A 6998-nucleotide genomic window follows, 5' to 3' on the forward strand; every position below is an offset into this window, starting at 1 on the left:
TATATATATATATATATATATATATATATATATATATATATATATATGTCAATATTGTATAAGGCTGAATATAGCTTATTAGGGGTAGTCTCCAGCTGTGCTAGTCCTTATTCCTTTTAAGGTGAGAGCTGTGATTTTGCATAGATACTACTTTCCATCTTGATGACTTCGAGCATCTTAGTCTCTTATGTCTCTAATTAATCGCTCTGTGATCATGGCTTGGTCATAATGACCATGTTGTAGTATGTGTGTGTGTATACACACGTTAGCAAGTTTGTGTGTGTGTGTGTGTGTGTAAGCCTTCTGCTGGGAAGCAGAAGCAAAAGCATATCTGGGATTTCATAGCATGTCTTTTTTTGAAACATATTATTTATTGGATATTTTATTTATTTACATTTCAGATGTCATCTCCTTTTCCTATTTCCCCTCCCTAGAAACAACCCTATCCCATTTCCCCTCCTCCTTTCTGCCTTTATGTCTTTTTATTTATATGCAAGTATTAAGGTCAGTTTTAGGTGGAGGAACTAGCAATGCAATAGATGCAAATAGTCAAGGAACAAGCAAGACAACAAACACAAATAGTCAAAGAACAAGCAAGGCAAAAAACAAAGTTCTGTGAATACTCCAGTGATAATTGTTTCTAAGAGCTCATCAACATGACCCAAATATCTCAGCCCATTTCACTGTCTTAGCCCAAAGTCATTTTTATGTCTGAAGCCTACTTCCTTGTTCTAGCCTAAAATTTATATTCCTGCCTGAAATTACTTCTTCGTTCTAGGCTAGATTTAGATTTCTGCCTAAAATTACTTGTTTGTTTTAGCCTAATATCAGATTCCTGCCTAAAGCCTACTTTCTTGTTCTTGGCCAATGTCATATTTCTTCTAAGCAGCCCCAAAATCTCTCTATCGCTCTGTGATCATGGCTTGCTTATAATGACCATGTTGTAGTATGTGTGTGTGTATACACACGTGAGCAAGTTTTTGTGTGTGTGTGTGTGTAAGCCTTTTTGTGTGTCTCCCCCTTTTTGTTTCATAAACAAGCATGAGCCTGTCTTAGGTCATCCTGACAAGACAGCCTTCCTTACCCATTGTGGAATATGCATTATCAAAAGCTATGCAATAATGAATTATTGTCGGGCTGATAGCTTGCGTGTGGGTGGGTGTGGGTCCTGTTGAGTAGAGTTGTGGTTCCTGCATGTCTGCAAAGGCTCAGTTGGCTGGAACCATGGCTCAGAGTGGCAGAAGCAAGGGGAATTGACTGAGTTTCTTCCACAGGGAACCAGGCAGGAGCTGTGGGGCCCCTCCTGGGCATGGAAAGATCTTAGCCTGATGTCCTGTGGGGTCAGGGCTCCTCAGAGGGATATCTGGGCCATTGTGGCTGACCTGGGCACTGGTGGTCTTGGTCTTTGGGCTCCCTGAAAGGAGACTGTGGGCGTGCAGAGATGAGAGGGAGAAGCCCAGACAGCTCTCAGCAGGTCTGAGACTCTTTGTTTGGGCACTCCCTTGGCTTGGTTGGCAGCTCAATTCGCTTGCTTGAATTGATGGAGTCCTCAGTGGGAGATTAGGTGGCAGCTGTGGCGGTGGTGGCAGCAGCTCATTAGTTAAAGACCTTCTCCATGATTTCCCCATGGGGCTCCAAAGACACGAGGAAGTCCATGGTTTTACAAGCTTTATTGTCATGACGAATGATAGATGAATCTGGTTGCACCCCCTGTAGGTTAGGGCAGACCTAACTTAAATATGGAGGAGGGAGGGTCTGGGAAGGAAAACTTAATTGGCTATGTCCTCTGTCCTTCAGGTGTCTCAATAATATGGAAATCTCTTGAGGCTGTGGCTTGTAGTCACGCCCTCTACCTGTGGAGGGGCTGGTAGGGGTATTACCCTACATGACTCAAAGAATGTGGATCAATGGAGATCTTTGCTGCATGTCAGGAACCTGGAATCTGGGAGCATGGTGAAATATATGCCATCCCTAGCAGGGTCTCTGGCCATTTCTAGCTAGTGCTCTACCAGAAACCAAGCCATCCTTTCACTTTCCCACATCTTTGGTTGGTAAGGCTTTGTGCAGAATCTTACCCGTCCTTGGCTTGCCAGCCTGTAAATTTAATACCTCTGTCTGGGGATTCATTTTCAGCTTCAAGTCATGTATTTTGGCTGCCAACATGTTGATGTTGTTAAAGACAAGCTTTATCATAATGGGCCAGGATAAAAGTATTCCCAGCACAAAAAGGGCTAGCATGACCAAGCTATATATGCCATTGACCAAAATAGAAATACTGACCTCAGGCCATGGGTAATTTTATCAGCAGTATCTACCACATCAACACTCAGCAGAGCAGCATTCTTGAAATTCATTAAGCCCATTCTGTAAAGTTAAAACATCCAGAGAGGTGTTAGAATTATGCCAAATATACTACAAGGTTCTTTAAACTTTTTCCTAATTATAATGACTACCTCTGTAAATTTTAGAATTAACACAAATCCAGTGGTATTTGGCATGACACTAGAAATGGTTCCTTACTCTTAAACTCTGAACCTCCTTCCAATAACTTGAATAGGATAAGAGCATCAATCCATTCTTCCAAATGCCTGTCTAAATCCTCTTGTATATTCAGCACATTAGTAACATTTTTTGCTACATTAATAACAAAAGTAGCTGTCTTAACTTCTGTGTCAAAGAAATTGCAGAAACAGTGATGCTAGCAATCAATGTAATTAAATCTGTTATACCAGCAACAATCAAGCTCACTATCCTTTTGCTTCTGCTTAAAGCCTGTCTCACTTCTTCCAGTACTTGCAAGCTTTTTTCAGAAAACCAAAGTTCTGTGATATTCGGGGCAATAAAACAAAAGCTGGTTGATTGACTTCTGTAGCAGGCATGCCAGATTTCAACACCCTAACACAATCATAAAGTATACAATCAATTCAGTTTACATTAAATACTGTAGAAGAAACAAAAGTAATTTTTAACTTGACAATTAAAAGAGCCTTAAAACATGTACTTACACTTGTTTGAAACCTAGATCCTGTCCCAACTATATCTCTTGATAACATAACATCATAGAGAACTGCAGCTAACTTCCAAATATGTCTCTGAAAATGTCCAGAACCAGTCTTCCAAATTAAGATTGTTATTAACAATGTTGGATTGATTTCTAGTCCAGTACATAAATGAGTCCGAATAACTTTTAAGAAAAATACAAGAGTCATTACAACTTCTCTTTTTGTTATCTGTTCTACAATATCTAAGAACTTGAGGAAAGGCTTTTTAACGCATTGGGGTATAGGTAAGCAAAGGTGGGTCGGGAACAAAGGTGGGTCAGGAACATATGTCCAATACAGCTTCCCAATCACCATTGTCAGAACACTCAGCAAGCTCACAGGTCTGCATCATTCTTTGTCCCAGCATCAGCACGTTTCATCCATTGCTCTGGCAGCTACCATGCTCCTTCAGAATCCTGCAGAAAAACACAAACATGCCCTCTTTCCCATATTAAATACCTAATCGGGATCATACCATATGCCAGAAAATGGATCCTTCCCTTTCAACTATGCATAAGTATGCCTAGTTGTAGAGTGCCATAGCATGTCTTTAGGTCACTTTGTGTGAATTACAAACCAGTAAGAGACCCGAGTTCACAATAGATAGATGACAAATAGATAGATAGATAGATAGATAGATAGATAGATAGATAGATAGATGAATAGGCGGATAGATAGGAAGATGCCTAAGAAACAGCACCAAAGGTCTTTCTCCAATATCTATACTCATGCCCATACAAATGCATGCATTCCATGTGAAACTACATACAAATAAACATTTAGACACATCTGCTAGATCTCTGAATTGGAATGGTTGGATCATGTACATGATCATGAAATATTAGTTTTATCAAGAACTACCATATTGTTCCATATAGTTGCTTCATTTTCCATTTTCAAGGTTGTTGTACAAGAATTTCAAACTCTGTCCCAATGGTACTTACTTCTACTTTTTAAACAGTAGAAGTAGAAAGTGCTACATCATTTTATTTCTTTTCTAATTAATAATTTATAATATTCTTTATTATTAGACCTTTTAATATAGTCTAGTTGAAATAACCAGGCTGAAGAAAACTTACTTGATATAAAATAATGGCAGCCATGGTGGGAGCCAAAGAGAGTACTCCATGGAAGTCTCCTTGAAGTCACTGAAAATCAACTACTCAGTCAGATCTACCAAGACAGAGGACATGGCCGAAGTTCATGGCATATAGGTTATCACACCCCAGAGAAAGCAGGGAACATTCCTACCAATAGACTGCACTTCTACAGCAAGAAAATATGAAAGGTGATAAAGACCACCAGAAGCCTCTCAGTTCACAATTTGTTACAAAATAACAGAAAATTTAATTACATAAATAAATTAGCTAAATTAAACCTAAAATAAAATGAAGATGTTTCCACGTGTAATCTTAATGTGAATTTTAATTTGTTTAGTTCTCCTTTTGTGTTTCCCTCTCATGTTCTTGACTATTCCCATTTCATTAAGTGTCCCTTCTTTCTATATTGTTCTGTTTTCTTCCACTCCCCTTAGATTGGAGCTTTACTTTCCCAGTGTCATTGGTCCCTTTCTATGTTTCTAGTATTGAGGCATATTTACTCCCTTTGGAATTTGAATATTTAAATGGTAAAGGTTAGGATCCACATATGAAGGGAAGCATATGGTGTCTGTCTTTCTGAACTTTGGTTATCTAGCTTAGTACAATTTCTTTCCTCTTTTTCTACTTTCTTGGCTTTAGAGCCTAGGTATAGAATCAGTTGCATTTCTGCTCCTCCTCTCCTGCCAGCCAACCCTGCACTATCGTGTTTCCTGATTATAAAGCTACATCTTCATAACCAGTAAGCCTCTAAAGCTTAGGTATATTGTTATCTTTAGATGCATTCCTGAGGCATTCTTTAAAAGCAACAAATTTAGTAAACTGAATATATTTCTTAGAACACGTCATAGTGTAAGATAAGCAGTGTCTTTTATCAAGAAATATATAAAGCCAAACATAGATTTAAAATATCATACTGACAAGTATGTAGCTCAGTATCTTCTGAACACAATTATAGCAAAAATAATGAAGAAAGTCATTAAATTTTCTTGGAGCAGATAAACTCTAAATAAAACATTCATAAGTTGCAAATTCAAGTAAAATATTTTAGAGGAAATAAACACTAAATAAAACAGAATTCAGTGGTGTATTTTGCAATAATCTTTTATTCCAAAGTACATATTTTAATAGAAATGTTAAAAAATGGTATTTTAATTTTATTTGTGTCATGTTCTCTCTGAAAGACAATTAAAATGATGATACTTCCATGCCTGATCCATTATTAACTTAAACACTATCTAAGGGACATCATCTAGAGTATGAAAGTATCTCTTATTTATTGTTTCAGAGTTGTGAATAGAAACCGTTACCACAGCAACTCTTTTTTTTTAAATTTTTTTATTGTATCCTTTATTTACATTTCAGACAGCAACTCTTATAAAGAAAAGCATTTTATTGGGACTGACTTATAGTTCAGAGGTTTAGTCTATTACATTTATGGGGAGAAGCATGATGCCATTTAGACAAATATTGTAGTGGAGAAGTAACTTTGTTTGGCCATCTGGATCCTCTGGCAGCAGGAAGAGAAAAAAAAAATCTCTCAACCTGGCATTTGAAAACTGCAGCACCCATCCCCCGGTGATATACTTTCTCCATCATGGCCATAGTGCTGTTTTTATTCAAACTACTACATTCCACTCCCTAACTCTAATAAGCTTATAGTCATATCATAATGCAAAAATATATTTTGTCCAACTTCAAAAGTCCCGATGATCATTTAAATATGCTTGGCCCAGGGAGTGGCGCTATTAGGGGGTGTGGCCTTGTTGGAGGATGTATGGTCTTTTTTGGAGGAAATGTGTCACTCTAGGGGTGGGCAATGAGACCCTCTTCCTAATCACATCAAAGCCAGTCTTCTCCTATTGGCCTTCAGATGAGAATGTAAAATTTTAGCTTCTCCTGCACCATGCTTGCCTGGATATCGCCTGACTCTGATCTTGATGGCAATGGTCTGAACCTCTACCTGTAAGCCAGAATCAATTAAATATTGTCCTTATACGAGTTGCTTTGGCCATGGTGTCTGTTCATACCAGTAAAACACTAAGACAGAAATGGGTAGAAAGGATAGGGGTATTACTGTGACAGATCTGATCATGTTTCTGTTTGGAAGAATGTGGATTTGAGGACTTTGGATTTGGAAGGCAGTGGAATGCTTTAAGTGGAGGTTAATGAGAAATCCTATCAGAAGTATGGAAGCCTTTGTTGCTGAGAGTGACTTGAACTGTGCAGACCTGACTCAAGAAGTTTCAGTTGAGAAGAATTTCATTATGTGGTCTAGAGACAGTTATTGTGATAATTTGATACAGAAAGTGGCTGCCTTTTGCCCTTGTCTGAGGAGTCTACTGAAGGCTAAAGTAAAGACATTTCTATTAATTGCATTGAAAAAGGAAGTCTCAAAGAAGCCCAGCAGAGACTTTGCATTCTGGTTTACTCTCACGAAGAACATTCTGATCAAGCAGAGCAAGCTTAGAAAAAAAAATACAAAATTTATGGTTCACGAATAATAAAAGTGCACCTGGAAGTGAAATGCAGCTATAGCCTGTGTTCAAGAAGATAAAGAAATTAAGGGAGTGGTTATCTCAAGGCAAGATCCCACACAGCTAAGATTATTGCTTGTGTTAGCAGTTGAACAAGGAATAGTTTGGACTCTTAATCTGGAATGAATTAAAATTCATAAATGGTGGGTACACTTGTAACCCAGATCTTGAGAATGAAAGACACAAAATCTAGATCATAAAAAACAGTGGCCATAAAAAACTTAGGCCCAGGCACGATAATACATACCGTTAATGGCAGCAGGCAAGTACAAGCAGATCTTTGAGTTCAAGGCCAGCTTGGGACAGAGTAAGTTCTAGTTGAA

Source organism: Grammomys surdaster, unplaced genomic scaffold (genome assembly GCF_004785775.1).
Source record: "Grammomys surdaster isolate TR1022 unplaced genomic scaffold, NIH_TR_1.0 134, whole genome shotgun sequence".
Taxonomy (NCBI): Eukaryota; Metazoa; Chordata; class Mammalia; order Rodentia; family Muridae; genus Grammomys; species Grammomys surdaster.